The sequence below is a fragment of the Entelurus aequoreus genome, linkage group LG13 (genome assembly GCF_033978785.1).
Source record: "Entelurus aequoreus isolate RoL-2023_Sb linkage group LG13, RoL_Eaeq_v1.1, whole genome shotgun sequence".
Classification (NCBI taxonomy): domain Eukaryota; kingdom Metazoa; phylum Chordata; class Actinopteri; order Syngnathiformes; family Syngnathidae; genus Entelurus; species Entelurus aequoreus.
Window position 1 is genome coordinate 67238097 of NC_084743.1, and position 23482 is coordinate 67261578.

At 36.4% G+C, this 23482-nt stretch overlaps 1 protein-coding gene across 1 annotated transcript in view; it reads left to right on the forward strand.

The window, feature by feature from the left end:
- Nucleotides 1-521: 521 nt before the first annotated feature.
- The window catches only part of LOC133663646 (protein yippee-like 2), a 36130-nt gene continuing 13169 nt past the window's right edge, over nt 522-23482 (forward strand). The window contains exon 1 of the mRNA XM_062068277.1: nt 522-763. The gene's annotated coding sequence lies outside the window, so the exon portion shown is untranslated. The remainder of the gene's footprint in view (nt 764-23482) is intronic.

Genomic DNA, 23482 nt, shown 5'->3' on the forward strand with positions numbered 1-23482 from the left:
CTGTATCATTTATGTGATTGGCCAATAGTTCGATCACTCATTTCACAAGCCGCCTTTGTCCCGAAGAGCAAACAATCAGGCTGGGGGAAAATGATACTCGTCCCTCGAATGTGGCACAGACAAAGTTGTGACTTTTACACTTCATATTACATACCACAGTAGTGTCCTGTAAAGTAGGAGTAGGACGTTAACATTAGTAAAATGTCGTAGTCTGTTGACGTAATGGCTTTCATTGGACGAGAAAGACATAGACTATTTAAACTATCGAGAAGCTTCGTGAAGCTTTGCGCATGCGCGATCGATTGTGTTTACGTTCACAAGCAAGCACAAACTAGAGTATACGTCGAATGATGATTCATGTACATCATAAATATGGAGCAATATTTAATAATGTATACTAGATAGGAAGGACATGAACGGATAATGTGAAGTACAGTCTGGACGTAGAACCGCGTTAACCCGGAAACAACGCCGGAAGTAGAAGGGAGACAACTGTCTCGCTCCGGCTGGTCGTGTCCGTACTCTTTACCCTCCTCCCCCTGCAAACCGTGCTAGGCATCGTTGCGCGTCAAAACATTGCGTCTGTGCACGACTTATTACCAGGGCCCAGAAGACTCGGAGACAAGGCACACAAAGACGACAAGACGTTTGTTCCGACCGGAGCTTCACGCAGATTTTTAGGATTGGCACTGCCACACGGAAAACGAGGAGGTGCGACATTTTTGGAAGGCAACGCGGAGGTGCCCTTTTCTCCCCCTCAAAGGTACAACTATTCACTGTGTTGTTGTTGGCGTCACTTTCCTGCGTTGATTTTGAGTCAAACAATATTCCCAGTATTTCAAAGATGTTTGTTTATTGACTCCCAAAAAAGTAACATATACGTGTTTTGCGTCATACTTGACGGTATTTTAGACTGGTGTGTTGAAACAGACGATTGGATGGCAGCCTGACTTTATATATATATATATATTTATATATTTGCATGATACATACACTTTATCATTGCGTGTTGTTTATATTGCGTCTCTCCTGGGCGCGTGCAACATGGTCCACGTGCACGCGCGTGGCCGTCGCGAACGACATTACATAGTGATCGATCCAGGTTATCCTATAACCCTCTCACGTCACCACTCATGAGGACAGGTCACTGCAGATGCTCAAACCTGTCAGTCGGACGGTGTGTGTGTGAGTGTGTGTGTGTGCATGTGCGTGTGCGTGTGTGTGTGTGTGTGCGTGGGATTGCTGAGCTCAGGCATCCCTGCCATCTGGGCTCCGTGTGGTGGCTGAAGTTCTGGCCCAGATAAAGTGTGCCACTGCCTGTGACCTGATTCATACAGTAGACAACACACACACACACACACACACACACACACACACACACACACACACACACACCCTCACCTTGCTGCACCCCAATTCACAATTGTGTGTGTTATTGATCTTGTGCAAGTTTTGGCCCGGCTGATGAGCGTTAACGCCGCTACTTTGCAATAATTATGTTTCCTCTGTGTACAAATATCTTTATTTTGATCATGTGACGTTGCAATACGTTGAAATTGCGATCAGACCTTATAATGGAGTCATTGTCTTGCTTGAATAATCAAACGTTATTCTAGTCTGGTCGGAATGGGCCGCAGCGGTACTCGGTTGTAATACACTTTTCCACCACTCGTGGCAGTAATGACAGTAGCAAACAAAACAGAGCAAGTGAAGTGAACTATATTTAGATGGCGCTTTTTCTCTACTGACGCCAAAGCGCTCAACATGCGTCTGCCATCTGAGCCACGCCGCCCCAAGAGAAGTCTCGAGAAGTTTTTTTAAGCACAAAAAATATGACTAAAGTGGTCAGGCTGTATTTACATTTGCACTAATTTTATTGGCAGTTTAGTTAATAAACGTTCTAATTAGAGATGATAAATGCTTTAAAATGTAATATCGGAAATTATCGGTGTCGTTTTTTTATTATCGTTATCGTTTTTTTTGTATTTTTTTATTAAATCAACATAAAAAACACAAGATATACTTACAATTAGTGCACCAACCCAAAAAACCTCCCTCCCCCCATTTCTTTCTGTTATCAATATTCTGGTTCCTACATTATATATCAATATATATCAATAAAGTCTGCAAGGGATACAGTCCGTAAGCACACATGATTGTGCGTGCTGCTGGTCCACAAATAGTACTAACTTTAACAGTTAATTTTCCTCATTTTCATTAATTACTAGTTTCTATGTAACTGTTTTTATATTGTTTTACTTTCTTTTTTTATTTTATTATTATTTTTCAAAAGGATCTTATCTTCACCATACCTGGTTGTCCAAATTAGGCATAATAATGTGTTAATTCCACGACTGTATATATCGGTATCGGTTGACATCGGTATCTGTAATTAAAGAGTTGGACAATATCGGATATCGGCAAAAAGCCATTATCGGACATCCCTAGTTCTAATTAATAATTTTGTTTATTAATTTTAGCACAACATAAGTGTACGTTAGGGTTGTACGGTATAACGGTATTGGTATACTACCGCGATACTAATGAATCATATTCGGTACTATACCGCCCGGACCCCCACCCAAGTCATTTCATTGTTGGTTTTACGAGCAGAGGAGCAGGTTTGGCAGCGCACAATCACAAAGTACTTACAATTTTTAGTGGTCCCCTTTATGTAGAAAAGTATCGAAAAGTACCAAAAAGTATCGAAATACCGGTAGCAAAATATTGGTATCGGGACAACACTAGTGTACGTCAATTTATTTTTTTGTCAGTTATTTATGAGTCCCTTCTTATGCAGTACATTTTGATAGTATTTATCTTTCTAATCAGCCTGACCTAAGCCTAAGGTTTATGTGTAAAATAAATATATATATATTTTTAAGTGTGGGCCCCTATCTGGTCCTCGGGGTCAAAAAGGTTAAGAACCCCTGCCCTAGAGGGCCACCAAAAATATCCGTTTCTCAGCTGTGGTCCGTATGGGCTTTAGCGGTACTCAGTTTTAACACACTTTTCCACCACTTGTGGCAGTAATAACAAAATCAAACAAACAGAAGAAGTCTGGAGCTAAAGTCATAGAGAAGTTTCTTAAGCGCAAAAATTATGACTATAGTGGTGAAGCTGTATTATCATTTGCACTTTAATTTAATTGACATTTAGTTAAGAAACATTTATCTTATGTATTATTAATTTAGTTAGAATGTATTTATATTGCACTGCTTAATTATATGTAAACATATCATCTTAAATCAGTTTCTATAAGTCCCTTCTTTTTCAATATATTTGTATTTATTTTTGTAATCAGCCTGACCTAAGCCTTGATGATAATCTTAACACATGCTCACATATCATTCTATAAGGTTTCTCCTGTTAAACTTTAAGTAGGTTAGATGTAATTATTGAATACAATTGAAATAACAAGTAAGATGACTAATTCAGTGTTAATATTTGACTGGGCTCTGAGGCCCCTCTGTAGTATGAAAAGGTGGCCCCCAAGGTCAAAAAGATTAAGAACCTCTGGTTTAGGATACATTACACATTGGGATGGGCCATATCACAATATATTATTTGGCTTAAATAATAATAGAACATTTCAAAAACGGGTTACAAAAGCTCTAAAATATCTGCTGATGTATGAAGTAATATATTGCATCATTATCTTTCTCAAAGCTATTATTAATCTACTTGCCAAATTACTGTTGATACCTGGGTAATTTCATGTTGTAACATGTTCTATCTACACTTCTGTTAAAATGTAATACACACTTATTTTTCTGTTGTTTCAATACTTGACATTAGTTTTGGGTGACACTACAAATTTGGGTATCGATCCAATACCAAGTAGTTCCAGAAGCAGTATTGGTCATACCAATGCTGATACTTCAAATCTTCAAGATCATTGAGTGATTAAATTTATGATCACACTTATAATCAAACAAAAACACAGGCTGGCGATGTAACAATGTCAATCAAAGTTATTGTATTATGTCCTCATTTCATTTTTTTACATACAAAATGTATAATAAAGTCAAAAATACAAAATAACTAAACACATGTAAAAACTACTGTTTGCACTTATTTCTAGGGTTTGTTAACAATAACAAAAAATGACAAAAAAGATTTTGTGATAACAAAAAAGTTTTGATCTAATCACTGTAGTAGTGACTATTATCTGATACTACTATACTTGGTATCGTTACTGTCAATATTTGTATTGGTCTCCTCACGCTTGTTTACATTCTAGCTTAGCGGTTGGCTATGTATCCTCCTGCGGTGTGTAGGGTAGCATGTTTATCTATGCCTTCCCTTCTAGTCCTGTTTATAAACAGTAACAAAAATGACTAAAAACATTTTTTTTAATAATAAAAAATGCCGATCTATTCACTGTAGCATCGACCATATACGGATACTATATCGTTACTGCTAATATTTGTATTGATACGCCCACCTCTGTTTACATTTAAGAGCTCTAGCTTAGCGGTTAGCTCTGCTTTTTTGTATCCTCCTACAGTGTGTTTAGCAATACCTTGTGTACTATAGTCCTCCAGTGATAATAATACTTGTAAAGAAAATTAGCCGCTAACTCACTAGCGAGGGCGCTACATTGTTTTGAGGAGTCATTTGTTCATTTGTCGCTGTCAAGTTTGCGGGACACAGCTAGAATGTGTCATCAACATGCATTATCACAAAATAACGATAGTGTTAAAAGCTCTATTGTCGGCCAAATGTGAATCATTTATATCGTATACTGTCCCTAATTACACCGGCACAGCGGCACCTCACTTTTCGTTATTAATCCATTTAAAAATGTTTACCTTTTAAACATTTACCTTTTATTGCAGATTTTTTGACAGTGATGATAGGCAAAATAAAGTAAAGGGGCTGTGAACGCCACCTTAATATTTTGCTATGACTTCTTTCTTGAATTCAATAGTGTGTCTCACCTTATTTATCAAATTGTTGGCACTCTTGTTGTATCTAGGAACACAGGGACACACGACTGTGTGCTCACAATACTTTGTTTACATCCACTGACGCAATCACACGCATCTCTTCCCAACAATCTAATAAAAACAATTAAATGTGCTAATTAGCAACACAAGCGTAAATGTGGGACTATAACAACTAATTAAATAAATGCTACATAGTTAATTGATAATGAAACAAAAAAATAAAATACCTTTTGGAACAATTTCAAGGAGATTCTGGAGCCAAGCCGTTATCAAATATTGCCACTGTGTGAATGCTGAAAAGCTAAAGTCGAACTGAAATGCTAACAGGTAGCATGCTAACCAGATAGTGCCAGGTAACAAAAAATACAACTCTTAAGCGTATACCTGCAAAATGAGATTCAAAAGCTAGCATGAAACATGACATTTAAACAGTTAACATGTGTCAAGTACAAAAATATATCGCTTTGAGGTGTATACCTAAAAAAGATAACATGCTAACCAATGTTACCATGCTAACAGTAAACGTGTCAAGTACCAATATATATATATATATATATATATATATATATATATATATATATATATATATATATATATATATATATATATATATATGTCAAGTACCAAAATATATATATATATATATATATATATATATATATATATATATATATATGTCAAGTACCAAAATATATATATATATATATATATATATATATATATATATATATATATATATATATATATATATATATATATATATATATATGTCAAGTACCAAAATATATATATATATATATATATATATATATATATATATATATATATATATATATATATATATATATATATATATATATATATATATATATATATATATATATATATATATATATATATATACGCGTATACCTGCAAATATATATATATATATATATATATATATATATTTTGGTACTTGACATATATATATATATATATATATATATATATATATATATATTAGGGGTGTGGGAAAAAATCGATTCGAATTCGAATCACGATTCTCACGTTGTGCGATTCAGAATTGATTCTCATTTTTAAAAAATCGATTTTTTTATTTTTATTTCTTTCTTTATTTTTTTAAAATTAATCAATCCAACAAAACAATACACAGCAACACCATAACAATGGAATCCAATTCCAGAACCAAACTCGACCCAGCAACACTCAGAACTGCAATAAACAGAGCAATTGAGAGGAGACAAACACGACACAGAACAAACCAAAAGTAGTGAAACAAAAATTAATATTATCAACAACAGTATCAATATTAGTTACAATTTTAACATAGCAGTGATTAAAAATCCCTCATTGACATTATCATTAGACATTTATAAAAAATGAAAACAATGAACAATAGTGTCACAGTGGCTTACACTTGCATCACATCTCATAAGCTTGACAACACACTGTGTCCAATATTTTCACAAAGATAAAATAAGTCATATTTTTGGTTCATTTAATAGTTAAAACAAATGTACATTATTGCAATCAGTTGATAAAACATTGTCCTTTACAATTATAAAAGCTTTTTACAAAAATCTACTACTCTGCTTGCATGTCAGCAGACTGGGGTAGATCCTGCTGAAATCCTATGTATTGAATGAATAGAGAATCGTTTTGAATCGGGAAAATATCGTTTTTGAATCGAGAATCGCGTTGAATCGAAAAAAATCGAATCGCGACCTCAAGAATCGATATTGAATCGAATCGTGGGACACCCAAAGATTCGCAGCCCTAATATACATATATACATATACAAAATTAGTCAAAGGAGCTAGCATGCTAATGGTACCATGTTTACATGCTAACTCTGGAATGCTAACAGATAGCATAACCACCAAAATATATGGCTCTGAGGTGTAAACATGCTTATTTGCTAAGAAATGTGCAGAGTTTGAAAAAATATTTTTAAAAGGGGAAAACATCTCCTCGGAAATGTGTAATTCCTGGAAATGTGGGAATTTTTGAAGAAAACAAAATGGTGGCACAGGTGCCATGAATGAGACAAACTTTTTTGAAAGTGGAATGGTCTGAATAGGATGAAAAATGTCTGAGGTTATGCGTTAACGTTAGCATGTCAACAGCTAACATGCATCAATCACCAAAATATATGTGCATGCAAAGACAGCATGTACATGTGCTAACGTGAAGTGAACACCATTTGGACACACCTTCTCATTCAATGCGTTTTCTTTATTTTCATGACTATTTACATTGTAGATTGTCACTGAAGGCATCAAAACTTTGAATGAACACATGTGGAGTTATGTACTTAACAAAAAAAAGGTGAAATATCTGAAAACATGTTTTTTATTATAATTTCTTCAAAATAGCCACCCTTTGCTCTGATTACTGCTTTGCACACTCTTGGCATTCTCTCGATGAGCTTCAAACACACATGTGAAGTGAAAACCATTTCAAGTGACTACCTCTTCAAGCTCATCGAGAGAATGCCAAGAGTGTGCAAAGCAGTAATCAGAGCAAAGGGTGGCTATTTTGAAGAAATTAGAATATAAAACATGTTTTCAGTTATTTCACCTTTTTTTGTTGAGTACATAACTCCACATGTGTTCATTCATAGTTTTGATGCCTTCAGTGACAATCTACAATGTAAATAGTCATGATGAGCATTTTGAAAGTGGAATGGTTTGAATCGGATGAAAAAATGTGGAAAAAGAAGGCAGACGAAAATAGGCTGAATAATGATTTCAATATACCGTGCGAATGCTGGAAAGCACAATGCTCATTTGTGTCTTCTCTGTGAGAAAATAAGCATTCTTTTGCATAAAATGAAGACACAACATGACGCACACACGTGTAGGATTCAGCAGCCTTGCTTTATCAGTGAGATTTGATAAGTGATGTCATGCCGCTGAACGCTGGCGGTGGTAACACTGATTGTGGAAGAAGATGAAAGTAGGATTAGTGCTGATTTGGCGTTGTGTGCAGCGTTAGACGCACACCGCCACGTCCCCCTATCTTGCCGTCCCCGTCTGACTCGCCTCCCTCGCGTTGCCCTTGATCGCCGTCCACAAACGGCAGCGACGACGGCGGCAGCATCAGTGGGTTACATAACAAAGGTTTTTTTGTTGGGGGTATACAAGGGGCTTTTTCGGCTGGTGAGGCTCGTGGCACGTAGCCCTTTGTGATGACACTCCGAAATGACCAGAACGGGCAGCTCGGTGACCTCAAACGACGTGCGACAGGACTGATGAATAGACAGTGGCAGCGGGGGGGAAAAAAAAAATGCATAGAATTGTGCGGCGAGGCCTTTAGGCACAGATGAGGAGACGTCACAGGCAGGCAGAGCAAAAGAGAAAGTGGTAAAATAGATAAACACTGATAACGCACACAGTGTGCTTGTGTTTGTTAGCCGTGCCACCTTTGATTACGTCTACTGCTGCTCATCAATCATCTAATCTCTTCTTCCGTGTCATGTCAAGCAGCATCGTACCTTTTTAAAAGCTCCTCTACAATTTCATTTGCCGCTGAGGCTGGGAAACTGTCCTAACTTAATCATTCTTGAACTGGAGCCTATGGCCGAGAGGCGGGCTATACCCTGGACAGATCACCTGTCAATCTCAGGCCCCCCAATTCCTTCACATTCCTGCAAATGTTTTCTAATAACCAGTACAGGCCAAAAAATTGGACACACCTTCTCATTCAATGCGTTTTCTTTATTTTTATGACTATTAGATTGTCACTGAAGGCATCAAAACTTTGAATGAACACATGTGGAATTATGTACTTAACAAAAAAAAGGTGAAATAACTGAAAACATGTTTTTTTATTCTAATTTCTTCAAAATAGCCACCCTTTGCTCTGATTACTGCTTTGCACACTCTTGGCATTCTCTCGATGAGCTTCAAACACACCTGTGAAGTGAACACCATTTCAGGTGACTACCTCTTCAAGCTCATCGAGAGAATGCCAAGAGTGTGCAAAGCAGTAATCAGAGCAAAGGGTGGCTATTTTGAAGAAATTAGAATATAAAACATGTTTTCAGTTATTTCACCTTTTTTTGTTAAGTACATAACTCTCCACATTCATAGTTTTAATGCCTTCAGTGACAATCTACAATGTAAATAGTCATGAAAATAAATAAAAATGCATTGAATGAGAAGGTGTGTCCAAACTTTTGGCCTGTACTGTATGTTCTGGTGGTCTAACGATTCGTTTTAACGATGATTCGATTCGATTCATGATTTGGGGTTACTGATAAATTTCAGGAGCGATAGTAGTTTTTTAGAACGATACAGTGAGTTAAAATCGAATCAGTAACTTTTGTCCAGTATTATTATGTATTTCACAATGTACTGCTTTTATATTTCTTGTATTTTATATTATTACTTTGAACTGTTTTATATTTAAATTTTTTATCCTGTAAAGCGTATTTGATACTCTGAAAAGCGTTATACCAAATAAAATGTATTATTATTATTATTATTAAAATAAGTCAACCGGTATGACTGTGAAATAAATACTGAATTTTGAACACTGCCGGTGAAGTTTCTTATATTCTTGTTATTTCTTGTTGGGGAATTACCGTATTTTCTGGACCATAAGGCACACTGCTGATGAGCGGGTCTATTCAGGTCTTTTTTCATACAAAGGCTCATTAAAGGGCTCACACTATGATTTTTTTCTAAATTTAAAACACTTCCTTGTGGTCTACATAACATGTAATGGTGGTTCCTTGGTCAAAATGCTGCATAGATTATGTTTTACAGACCATCTTCTAGTTGCTTTCTGACAGTCGCTTCAGGATGCGCCGTTTTGTGGGCGGTCTTATTTACGTGGCTCACCTTTGGCAGCGTCTTTTCCCCGTCATCTCTGTTGTAGCGGTGTAGCGTGCAAGGACGGGAGTGGAAGAAGTGTCAAAAGATGGAGCTAACTGTTTAAATGACATTCAGACTTTGCTTAAATCAACAACGGAGCAGCATCTTCTCATCCGTGGCTCACTAGTGCAACAACAACGCCGGAAATGTGTCCTGTGAAAAACCATCCCACCGGAACTCTCTAATAACTAAAGTTCCGTGGGTGAGTTATGTAAACCCACTACACTGGTAGTTTTTAGCGCTTCCATAGTGAGGTATAAGTTAGAGCCTTACGCTATTTTATATTAGAAATGGCAATAGCAGAGGGTGAATGCCCCATTACAAGAAGATAGTGAAATAGAAGAAGCTTATCGACTTCGGCATCGGCACGGACTACAGTGCGCAAATTTTCAGGACTTATGCAGATCTCAAATACACATCAGCAGGTACCAGAAGGTAAGAAAAGTTGGTTATGCATAATACTGTGAAACAAAACGCCAAATAATATGTCTGCCAATGGGTGCCATTTTGCGGTCCTTATACACACGCCATAGTAATACTTGTACCTCTGACTACAGTACCTGTAATGGGCCGACAATCCATCAAGGCTTCAAAGTCGTACTAAAACATTTTGACAGATTTTTGAGTGCCGTGTGTAATGTTCTTTATTTTCAATGGAACATTTAAAGTTTGTGTGTTGTTTGCTGGCGTCATATTGCATTCTACATGTATCTCTTATGTGTGACTACCATATACTGGTCACACTTATCATTAAATCATGTACCAAATAAAATTGCTTCGAGGTCGGTAAGCACAACCTGAATGATTCCGTACATTAGGCGCACCGGGTTATAAGGCGCACTGTCGATTTTTGAAAAAATGAAAGGATTTTAAGTGCACCATATCGTCTGAAAAATTACGGTAGGTATTAATTAATTATGGATACAAACAAGCAAGTAAACAACAATTAATGGGTAAAACATTCACATCCTATTTGAATAAAATGCAGCCAACACTTGAGGTTGAATTAACAAGAGGAATATTTTCTGCTGTCCTTTTCAACATTCAAGCAATGTTAAATAAAAGTACAGTAACCAACATTTTAAGAGTAGATTTACCTGCTACCTTTGCTTTTGTTTTTCAACATGAATAACACAATATTAATATCAAAAATAAAGTGCAACCAACGTCTTTTTAGGTTGAATTAAAGTAGGTTTACCTGCTACTTTTGACATAAAAATAATACAAATACAAATTAAATTCATGTAAAACATTAAGTGCAACCAAATCTCTTCGAGTTAAATGAGAAGTGGTTTCACCTGCTATTTCAGTAATTTAATTTTAATAAACAGCTACGATTGCAGAGAAAAGTCACAACAAATACAAACGCCACAACACAATAACATAACACAGCAAGTATAAGCCAAAACACAACAATTCAAAGACAGAACGAAAGTTTCCGCGATTTACCGACTTCCTGAGACGGAAAGTTGAAAACCAATTTGGAAAAGTGAAGTGTGACCACTTTTTCAGTCACAAATAACTTTTTCAAATGTTTTTAATAATACTAATATTCTATGTTCAGGAAGGCGATCTGTGACCGTAGCTTGCTCCGCTGTCACTTCCGTCGAGTCCGTCGCGTCCTTTGTGGCTTAAAGTTGTGTATTGTTGCTTTATATTATTGTGTTGTGTCATTTGTATTTGTTGTGGCTTTTGCAATAGTGCTGTAGCTGAAAGTTTTTGTGTTGTAGTTCATGATATTGTCTTGTAGCGTTTGCATTTGTTGTGACCTTTATCGGCCACCGTAGGTATTCGCCATTGTTGTTTTGCCTACTGATGGCAATGATGAAGTGTGTTACAGTAAATGTGTCCTTAAATCTAATGTTTTATTTTCTCTCGTGTCAAAAAAAATCGAATGATTTCCTTTTAAAACAATGTTGGATCGATAGCTATCTTCTTGAAGGCAAACTTGCCGAGCACAGATTGATGGGGTTGAATGTATGAATATAAATCGATATATCAATTAATCGTTACATCCCTAATATTTCCACTTTGATACAATGTAAAGTAGTCAGTCAGTGTACTGCTTGTAAGTTATCTTACTTTGGTTGATAGCGGTTTAGAATAAAATAGAATGCCTTTTTTGTCACTATACGCATGTACTGTGCACTGCCATTAAAAACAACAGCTCTTTCTCTGGTGCAGACATGCAATTGAAAACAGAGTAATGGAAATAAATAAAAATAGTGCAAATGAGGAATAACAGGTGCTATAGCTGAAAACTGTATCACAATATACAGTAAGAGTTTTATGTTGGTCGATAACGATAATTATTGATAGGTCATAAAAAATATCAAAAATAAAGACAAGGATAGAAAAAATATGAAATGTAAACATTTTTATTTAAAATGTAACCTTCCTCTGATAATAATTCCGTCAGGTATCAAGACAGAAAGGAAAGGAAATGTTAACACAACCATGGAAAACAGTAAAATATCAAAGTAAACAAAATTTGAAAATCACTATCACCATTTAACAATAACCTCTTAAAATGAAGGTGCAGAAATAAGGAATATGTAAGAAATGCTTAATGAAGTGTAAAAAAAATAGTGCAAAATGTGAAAATGTAAACTTCAAGAAACCTGAGAAGAACTAAGGTGGTTTGGTATTACTGATTACGAGCGCCTTAGTCTGACTACGGTCCGTTGTACAAAAATCCCCAAAACTGCTGAAACTTGAGGAGGCTTTTGCTGTTTTATCGATAATTTATTTGCTCTCTGCAGCAATAATTTTTAGTTTCTCTTCTCGCTCCATGCCAAGAACCAACCGTGGGACAACAAGACGGCACAACCAAACTTCATAATTTATACTTTTACCTGATTGGCTGTTAGCGTGTCACTATCAGCTTTGCTCAGTTAGCGAGTGCCTTTGTTCATGCAACCAACATTGCTTCGCCATTTCCTGTTCCTTGTGACAAAGAAAAAAATATATCCAACACGTTTTTTTTATATTGATTACGTGTCTTTAGGGATACCGTAATTTCCGGACTATAAGCCGCACCTGACTATAAGCCGCACCAGCTAAATTTAGGGGAAAATACAGATTGCTCCATATATAAGCCGCACCCGACTATAAGCCGCAGGGTTTTGATGTGTAATCACCGTAGTATATAGGGGTTCCTGCTACCACGGAGGGGATTGTCGGGACAGAGATGACTGTTTGGGAACGCAAAGCGTCCCATTTATTAACAATAAATCTTTCAATCATTCAATCAAACTTTCACATCTTTGACATGGCGAACAGCATTCGTGCAGAGTACAAATAATACAACGGTGCAAAGTAATACAAAGTGCTTGCCTGTGCGTTATCAAAATAACCAACCTACCGGTATATGAAAAGTCAGTCTTTAATCATTGTGTCATCGTCTTCCTCCTGCATACTAAAACCACCGAAATCCTCTTTGTCTGTGTCGGAGAAGAACAGGCCGTAAATAAGCCGCACCCTTGTATAAGCCGCAGGAACCAGAACGAGGGGAAAAAGTAGCGGCTTATAGTCCGGAAATTACGGTATATATTAAAATTGTTTTATCGCCCAGTACTAACCGGTGCATTGTTTTGACTATAGGTTGGATTTCAGGTTATGCTTCATTTGTGTTGACATATTCCAGGGGCATAGTACAGTTTTGCACCGTTATACAAGCTATACATGGACTACTTTGCATTAGGGTTGCCCGATATAGACAATACACGATATAAATGATATAAATTTGGCCGACGATAGAGCTTTTGATACTATCATATCGTGATATTGCATGTTGATGGCACATTCTAGCTATGTCTGGCTTTTTGACAGGAACGAGCGAACCAAATGTAGCGTCCTCAATGCAACGTAGCATCCTGTAAATCAATAATCCTCACCTCCTTTGCAGCAAATAAAATGTGTTTCTTACACGTATTTCTATCACTGGAGGACTATAGTTGACAAGAGATAGCTAAACACACCATTGGAGGATACAAAAAGGTGGGCGTATCAAAGGAAATATCAACAGTAATGATACCAAGTATAGTATCAATATATGGTCGATGCTACAGTAATTAGATCGATATTCTTTATTATAAAAACATGTTTTTGTCGCTTTTGTTAATGTTTACAAACTCAGGAAATAAAAGCCAATGGTAGTTTTTGCTTTTGTTTAGTTATTCTGCACTATTGACTTTATATAAATGTTGTATGTCACTTAAAGGAAACAATACAATAATGATATTAATTCATAATGTTACACCACCATCCTGTGTTTTTGTCCGATTACAACTGTGACCTAAAATGTAGTCATTCTAGGCCAGGTGAGCAAAATGATCTTAAAAGAAACGTAAATAATATTGAATGAAGCTCAAGTACTTAGAGCAGACTTAACCTGGACCTTTCTGACAATAGGGGCTCAAACATGGGCAAAATTTGATATTTATTGTTATTTTATAATTAATGTGTTTTTTTTACAGTATTGATGGTTACTAATGCCGCAAACTAGACTAAATCCATAGCACCTGTGCTGGTTGCAGCCAAGTAGTACACTCCAATTTGCTGTAATTGGGTACAAACAGACAATAAATTATCATAAATCCAAAATACCTGTAGTGCATTAATAAAAAGTGCAGTTATTTTTAATTAAAATAATGAAATCAAATATTGAATGTTGACTCCCACAAACTGAAGAATTTAGTCGGGGTGTTTTAATCAGGATTTCAGGAGGAAAGAACAAGCTATGCTAGCCATGACACTAAGCTAGCTTGAATGTGAAGTAGTGGAACAAGAAAATAATAATTGCTTTGTACATTTCAACAGGAGGCTAATAGGAACTGTGTTACAGCAGAAAGTAACCAGCTAAGAAGAGGAAATTTCAAGTATATTAATATGTCAGGAGAACCAATAATATACATACAGTGCGGACGCCGGCCTGGGAACACTTTCAGCCATAGATATGAATGTGCAGATAGATAGTAGATAGTACTTTATTGATTCCTTCAGGAGGGTTCCCTCAGGAAAATAGATAGACGACACAGCCGCAAGTTTATGGCGACTGGTGCCAAAGTGTCTGAACATTTTGTGCTTTTAGAAGGCAAGAAAATTAAATTAAGTATGTCCAGGGTTTCCCGCCACGCTTTGTTGTTAAGGCGGCCGCCTTAACAACAAAGAGCCACCGCCTAAACTAAATTCTTAACAAGCTGCTACGCTTCGTACTACCTCTGCCTCTGTCAGTACGTCTCTGCAGCACCCAGCATTGTCCCACCCACAGAACAATCTGATTGGTTACACGCAGAGTAGTAACAGCCAATCAGCAGTGCGTATTCAGAGCGCATGTAACAGCCAATCAGCAGTGCGTATTCAGAGCGCATGGAGTCAGTGCTCAGGCAGGCAGAGACGAGAGACGGTGGGTTGAGCAGAAAGGTGTTTAGCAGGTGAGCATAATGCAGCGGACTCTCCCCAAATTATAATAAACACTTCCAAGTCAACTACTAGTAACATCACTATGAGGCAGTTGACGTCCTAAAAACATAAGCGGCAGCTCAGCTCCCCCGCAGTCCTTGAGGTGAAGGCTAATTAGCTTTTAGCGTAACGTTAGCTCACTGTGCGGTGTGTGTGTGTGTGCGTGCGTGCGTGTGTTATGGACAGCAAAGCCCTGTCTGTCTGAGAGAAAGACAAGCATTATTGACCTACAGTTAACAACAAAGTTATTTCACGTTACCTTTTTCTGTGTTGATTGAGCTGTGTTGAAGCAGCAAAAAACGACCGTATGTTAAATGAAGAGTTTCCTAAAGCTGTCTCTGATAGTTTACATAATAATGTAACTGCATCATAAAGCCTACATGAACTCCATGGTGTTCAGGCAGGAATAGTCTCTCCTATTGCTGATGTACTATTTTTTCAGCTATAGTTACATTAATCATTAGTAATGTAGCAGCTTAGTTTTGAATGGCAGGATCCCTGCTATCACATGTTGAAATGCTGTAACAAATTAAGCATGATGAGTTGAACATATGTCAGCATGTGGCCCCACTTTTAACTCTTTTTTCAAACGCTTATTGCAAACGCTGACTTACAGTAAGTCATTAATTTGACTTTGTAAGTCATTATTTTGACTTAGTAAGCCATTATTTTGTCATTATTTTGACTTAGTAAATTAGTAAGTCATAATAATGACGTACTTAGTATCTCAGGTAACTAGGACTGTTTTGTTTTTACTTTACGGAAAAAATATTGAGATATATATCGTATATCGGCGTTCAGCAAATGGAGCGGAAAACACAACCAAAAGTTGTCGGCTTCTTTACGCGACGAAGCCGGCCTACTTCACCGCAGTCTGTAGTCTATTGCCCCCCAGGCTGTGGTGGCAGCGACGAGGTGGAGATGTGATGGCGACAGGCCGAGTTACACCGATCCTTACATCCACCCAGCCCCTTCCCCGGTCCCCTCCCCCTGGAGAGTCACCACCTTAACCAACAAATTTTCTGGGGGAAACACTGATGTCTGTTTGCAAAGCATGTACATTTATTTATTGTTTGACTTAGCAGGCAGCTACAGTTCTCACCTATTTAGTTTTTCCTATAAATTTATATATGCTGTGTGCACTAATATCCAAAAACGTGAATCACGCAATACTGCATACGCCAGTAGCCAAATAAGAAGCCTTGTAGACAGTATTAATATTATTAATAATTAAATGTCATACATTTACAATATATAATAATTATATACAATATATTAACAATGTACAATATAATAGTTAAAGGTTAGTGGCTTGCTTAGTGATTAGTATGCCTTGTTTTCTGCTTCTGCTTGTTCCTACTCTGTGTGTAACATGTTTAGCATCGTCCTTTAGTGATAATGGGACTTTAAGAATTGTAGTTTATTTGAGGATACTATTAACTTAGCTCCACACTGTATATGGTAATGCACAGTTTGCAGTTAGCTACCTACATCTGTCAGCTCAGGGACCAAAAATAGATAAAGTATCAGCTTTTGTGACCAGCATCGAAAGGCGTAAATCGCTATTACGTACTTTTTCACGGAAATCAGCCAATATCAAATTGCCGCATCTCTAAAAGTCTTTATAGGAGATCAGACGTTCTTCAAAATGGCTTGGCTCCAATAAGTTGCCATGCAACTCAAATTCTGTATGGAGTAAGGCTGCAGCTAACGATTATTTTTCTATCGATTAATCTATAGATAATTTTTTTCGATTAATCGGTTAATCTATAGATTATTTTTTTCGATTCATTTATAGATTATTTTTCCTTTTACCGATTATTTTTTATTTTATTTTATTTAAAATGAAGATGAAAAAATAAAAGTAGGCCAGTTTTTTCAAAAGGCATGGCTTTTATTTACATTAAAAAAAAGTATGGCCACTCAGTCAACATTGACAACAACATGACAAAATATTCTGTAACAATGTAAACATTTATAACTTTTAACGTTTAACAAAATTAAAAGTAGCTTATTTGCTTTTTAATGTGCAAATATAAAAGTAAACATCCAGTGCAAATCTTAATATTCTGCAATAGTATAAGCATTTCAAAAGTAAAAGTATTGCTTATTTTGCTTTAAAATGTGCAAAAATAAAGATAAACATCCAATACAAAAAAGTGCAAAACGAAATATTGTGTAACAACAGTGTAAACATTTCAACAAAAGTGAAAGTATTGCTTATTTGCTAAAATGTGCAAAAATAAAGATAAACATCCAATACAAAAAAGTGCCAATCTAAATATTCTGGAGCACTGTAAACATTAAGTATTGCTTTTAAAATGTGCAAAATAAACATCCAGTCCAACACAGTACACAATAACCAATTCTACTCATTCCAGTGAGTGTCTAACAGTTGTAATAGAAGAAAGGTTAGCATGTCTACTTGCTTTGCTTCTTTTCTTGTTTACAATATTCCCAGCAGCTGAAAATAGGCGCTCAGAAGGGGTCGATGTGGCTGGAACTGAGAGGTAATTAGCCTTCACCTCAAACCAGGACTGCGAGCGAGCTGAGCTGCAGTTTAAGTTTCTAGTAGGTCAACGGGCTCATAGTGATGTTACTAGTAGTTGACTGGGAGGTGTTTATTATCATTTGGGGAGAGTCCGCTGCCTGATGCTCACCTGCTAAACACCTATCTGCTAGACGCTGAAGCGCTGACTACATGCGCTCTGAATACACACTGCTGATTGGCTGATAATGCTTCGTGTGTACCAATCAGATGGTTGTGTGGGTGGGACAATGCTGCGTGCTGAGACAGAGGCAGAAGGAGCAAAGCAACTTGTTAAGACTTTAGCAGCTAAAGTTAGCTTTAGCTTAGAAACTCGTTCGGTACACCCCCGTACCGAACCGAAAGCCCCGTACCGAAACGGTTCAATACAAAACACGTACCGTTACACCCCTAGCAGATACAAATGACACATTCATGTTTTTGTGTAATGATGACAACGTATGCTAACGCGGACGATTGACTAGTTGATGGTTTTCTTTTCAAATGTTCGTTCATAGCTGTTGTGCTGCTATGATAGGCCATTTCCGCTCGACACAGTGTGCATACAACAACATTATTAGGCTGTGTATTGAAATACTCCCACACTTTTGACCACTTTTGGCGTGCGTTTTCCCCCTCGCTCGCACAGTCTGCTTTGCGCTCCGCCATGACGGTAGTGTGACGTAAATATGCGACGCGTCGACGCACAAAAACGGCGTCGACGTATTTACGTAACCGATGACGTCGACTACGTCGACGCGTCGTTTCAGCCTTAGTATGGAGTAGCTTTTTCGTTGTGAAAAAGTTTGATGAGAGACATTATTGCCACCTGTAGGACACAGATGTTTTCGATGCATCTAAGGTCTCCGGGAAACTGTTTTTGGCATAAGGTGAATACCACCAATGACTGTTCAACTGTCAGTCACAGATGGGACATTGAGAGGGGAATCAATTACACTACCATTTTGGTAAGCATGTATTTTTAGAAGTCAGGTCACATTGTTGTCAGGACACTGGTTAAGCTTGCCCAGGTGTCCGTCTCTTCAGCAATATTCTTCCTTAGACCTTCTGAAACCACATGAGCATAAAGTAGCAGTGATCGATACTGTCGAAAACTAGTATGGTATCAGTATATAAACAATGCCAAAGTGATTAGATCAATATTTTTCATTTAATTTTTTTTTTTTAGGGTTTTTGTCAGGGAGTAAGTCTCTGGATACAAGAGGGCTTTGAAGGCAACACCCAAATGATTTCAGTTCTATAATCTATTGTCAAAGTATCGGATTGGGACTTCAAATCGGATCGGATCCAAGGCCAAAAATGTTGTTCGAGACATGTCTAGTATATTCACACGTTTATTCAGGCATTATTCACTGAGAAATTAAGTAAAAAGTGGGAAAACGCATTCTGAACACCACTTTTGTATATTCATATTAACAAATGCAATGGTTACCGTTGGGTTAGTTTTTTTTCTATGAAAATTAGTAGTATTTAAATATTGACTTGAGCTTGTACAATGCAAAAAAGAGCTGACAAAATATAAGATAAAAAGACTAGATTTTAGGAAAAAAAATACTAAAAACTACAGAAATTATTTGTCCATGCAGCTAATTAATTTTACTTGATAAGACATCCTGAATTAAAAATTGTAAACATAGTAATTATCAGGACTTTTAAGATAGAAATTTATTTCATTCTGAAAACAAGCATTATTCATCTTGCAATACTTAAGTTAAGCATCCTCGTGAAATTGCAGAATCTTTAAACAAGACTTTTTTTACGTGGAGGAAACCAAAATATCTTATTTGAATAGTTATTTTCTCAATTTTAACATTTTTAAACTAGATTAAACAACATATAATTATCCATGCTAAAATTAAGATTATGATGTAAAGCCAATGGCTAAAAATAACTAAACAGCTCTTAAAACTAGGGACATTTCTAGAAATACAATTTTACATTTTAGCAAGTGGCAAATAATTTGCAATGTAACCCAAATCATATCTCAAATCAATGATCCCAATTGAAATTAATTGAAATTCCATATAGCGAGTGAGACACCAGATGTATTGGTTGGCGCTTATAGGGTTCACTGTGACATTTACTACACCAACTAGTGGTGAGGAGGCTGGTAACCCGATTTTTTGCTCTCAACTCAAACATAACAATAAGGCCAAGAGACAGCTCGTATCCCAAAATCGAGTTACCACTATTACATACACTACTATCATTAATGGAAGCTTTACTTTTTACTGTTCATTAGAAACAATCATAATGCAGACCAGTAAAAATATCCTTCTTGTGTTCCTTGGAATGACAGCTCTTGTTCCATTCCGAGCTATTTAATAGCTTTTTCAGATGGCTACCTAAAGACTGACAGGAAGGAGACAAGAAAGCAAATAGTGCTGCATGTTGTTACTCTCTTTAGTGGAGTTCAATTTAAATATCCTACTTCATTTACATTCACATTTCAGCCTCACTACACTTACAATACATTACTATTATGGATGTAACAATAAATGGTATTATTGATAACCGAGGTAAAACCCCCAACGGTTAGTAATACTGTTTTAAATTAAAGTGATGGGAAACCGTGATTGATAACTGCACATTAAAAACTCACGGACTGACTGGTGCCAGCTCGCTAGCTTAAATGCTAACATGAAAACAAGAGCTATTCATGTTTTTCCTTGTTAAAAACAACATACCCCAATCTAAAATTATATAAACGCATTGCTGTCTGAGCAACTAGGATATTTAATTGTGCACATTGAACCTACAAGCACTGCTCTCTTACAACAGAGTGATTGTTCTATACTCAGAGGAATACGAGACTGAGGTGTTTTTACAGTGCGTTTGAGGACCATCGAACAGAGTAGGACGCCACGTCAGCCAGAAATAATAGATGATAATAATAGATTTTATTTGATATGCACTTTTTATTTAAATACATTTTAAAGTGCTACAGCACAAACCAATATTTAAAAAATTGGGTTTTATAAGAGTGGGTCTATTTATTTTTGTTATTTAAAAAAAATACATTGGTAAAAAAAAAAACATAAGGGTGAACTAACAGGTGCCTGAATGGTAAGTTTGGAAATATTACAGCTGAGATTTAATAGCCACAAAAACACTTGTTTAGTTCAACAGAGCTATCAGTGTAGTTTTTGACATGTGGCCAGAACTTACTTCCATCCACTGAAATAGTCCAGGCCAGCTCACTAATCTTCTAAGTCAACCATGTGCAGCAACACACGTATTTGAAGGGCTCTGTCTGTTTGGTATCATGGAGCGAGTGCAGCACGAGGCTCACAGTAGAGTTAGGTTAAGGAGATTAACTCAACAGCCTCGGACTGTAGACTTCCATGCATGCTAGCGCTGCAGCCTGCCTGCGTCCGGTTGGGTAAAGACAAAGAGTGCCTGCAACTGAGGACAAACGCCCCAATGCAGCTGTTTCAGTAGTCCTGTGTGATCCCATCTGGCTCCACCACTCTGGTGGGAGCTGATGGTCTGAAAGTGAGTTGAGCCTTCAGGATTTCCTCAATGTTTTCATCTTAAAACCTAGAGTAGGGTATGCATAATTTTTAAGACATGCGTTTGGCCAGCAGTTGGCAATGTTACTGAGTAAAGAAACACAGTACGTGTGTCATCCTTCATTGAAAACCATTTGAATTGCTGTTGTCTGTGTTTACATGGGTGATTGTACATATGTCAAATTGTAAACCTGCATTTACTCTGATCGAGAGTTTTGCAGAAGACTAACAGAGTTTCTAAACAAAGTTCAATTTGGAGATGTTTTTCAGCTTTTAAATATAATCTTCCATCTTGGTGGTCACATTCATTCATTCAGCAAAACATTAATATTCATTAAATTGTTTTTGTTTGTGTAAACTATATTTTTTACACAAAAGCTACTGGCTTCCTATGTGAAAAAGGATGGTAGAACAAGCGCCTGCTAGCTCACGTACGCCACCCAAATTTATACTGACTCAGTGTGTGTGGCGACTGAGGGTACTACAGCACCTCTCAGTATGATTTTTCTGTATTTATAGTCCTATTAGCAATAATATTGATGTCACACTTAAATTAAATGCATTACACAGGCTGTAGATTCTACATTGTATAAAGTCATGGTGTAAAATTGTTTCAAGAAATGTTATATTGGAGACATTGCTGACAAACACAAATAGCCACTCCCTTAGCCAGCAGCGCGTTTAAGCAAACAGGAAATACTCGCTTACTCACTGAATGAGAAAAGGAATACTCCACACTCCCTCGTCTGGTTTCTTTGATAATTCATTCGGTGCACTCAGGTCATGGCACATTACACAAAAATATTCATATTTAGTTCAGTTCAGTTCAGTTCAGTTTCAGTTTATTTCGAACATGCATTCGATACAATGTAATGCATCACATATTTCCAGTTGTTTCATTACAGCAGCACGTCCGAAAAGGAGTAGGAAGAAGCAGAGCTTATTTAATCCTACCCCCTTTCTAATCATAGCAATTGTATCCAACAATTATGTGAACCAACAATTACATCCAAATATAACGAAAACAAAACAAAACAAAACAAAACAAAAAAAACACAAGTGCAAAACTTCATGAAGTACAAACCGAACAAAAATACAAAAGAAGTAATATACAGGTACACCTCACAGGATGATACAAAACAGATACAAAACCAGGCAAAAAACAAGTAAATTAATAAATATAAAGCAAAATGTAAACACTTATGGCTGTCCATATGATTTTATTGTTCTGTCTTTATATATTTTTTTCAATTTGAATATATTTTTACAATCTTTTATCTCATTATAAAGAGAATTCCATAGTTTAACCCCCACCACTGATATACACATTTGTTTTAAAGTTGTCCTTGAATACTGATGTTGGAAATGACCTTTTCTTCTATGCTCTTCATTCTCAGAAGTGATGACAAACATTTTTTGTAAATTTGCTGGTAATGTTTTGCTTTTAGCCTTAAACATGACACATAATGTCTGTAACTTTACTAGCTCCTGTAATTTCAATAAACCTGAATTAATGAATAATATGTTAGTGTGTTCTAAGTAATCTACTTTATGAATAATCCTTATAGCTCTTTTCTGTAGTTGATACAATGCCTTTATGTTACTCTTATATGTGTTCCCCCACACTTCCACACAGTAGTTGATATATGGCAATATAAGTGCACAATACAATATACGCATTGCCCTATAATCTAACACATATTTTACCTTATTTAATATAAAAATACTCTTAGACATCTTTTTCCGCAGATGTGCAATATGAGATTTCCATGTCAGACCGTCATCCAGTATCACTCCTAAAAATCTAAGTTCAGAAACCCTTTCAATATCTATTCCATTTATTGACAATTTGATCGTTTCCTCCCTTTTCCTCTTACAAAAAATCATGAACTTTGTTTTTTCTACATTTAATGATAATTTATTGGCATCAAACCATCTCTTAAGTTTAATCATTTCCTGTTCAATAATTTTTGATAATGCTTTTAAGTCGTGTCCCGAACTATAAAAGTTGGTGTCGTCCGCAAATAATACAAATTTCAATAACTTTGATACCTCACATATATCATTAATATATAAAATAAACAATTTTGGTCCCAAAACCGAACCTTGTGGAATTCCACATTC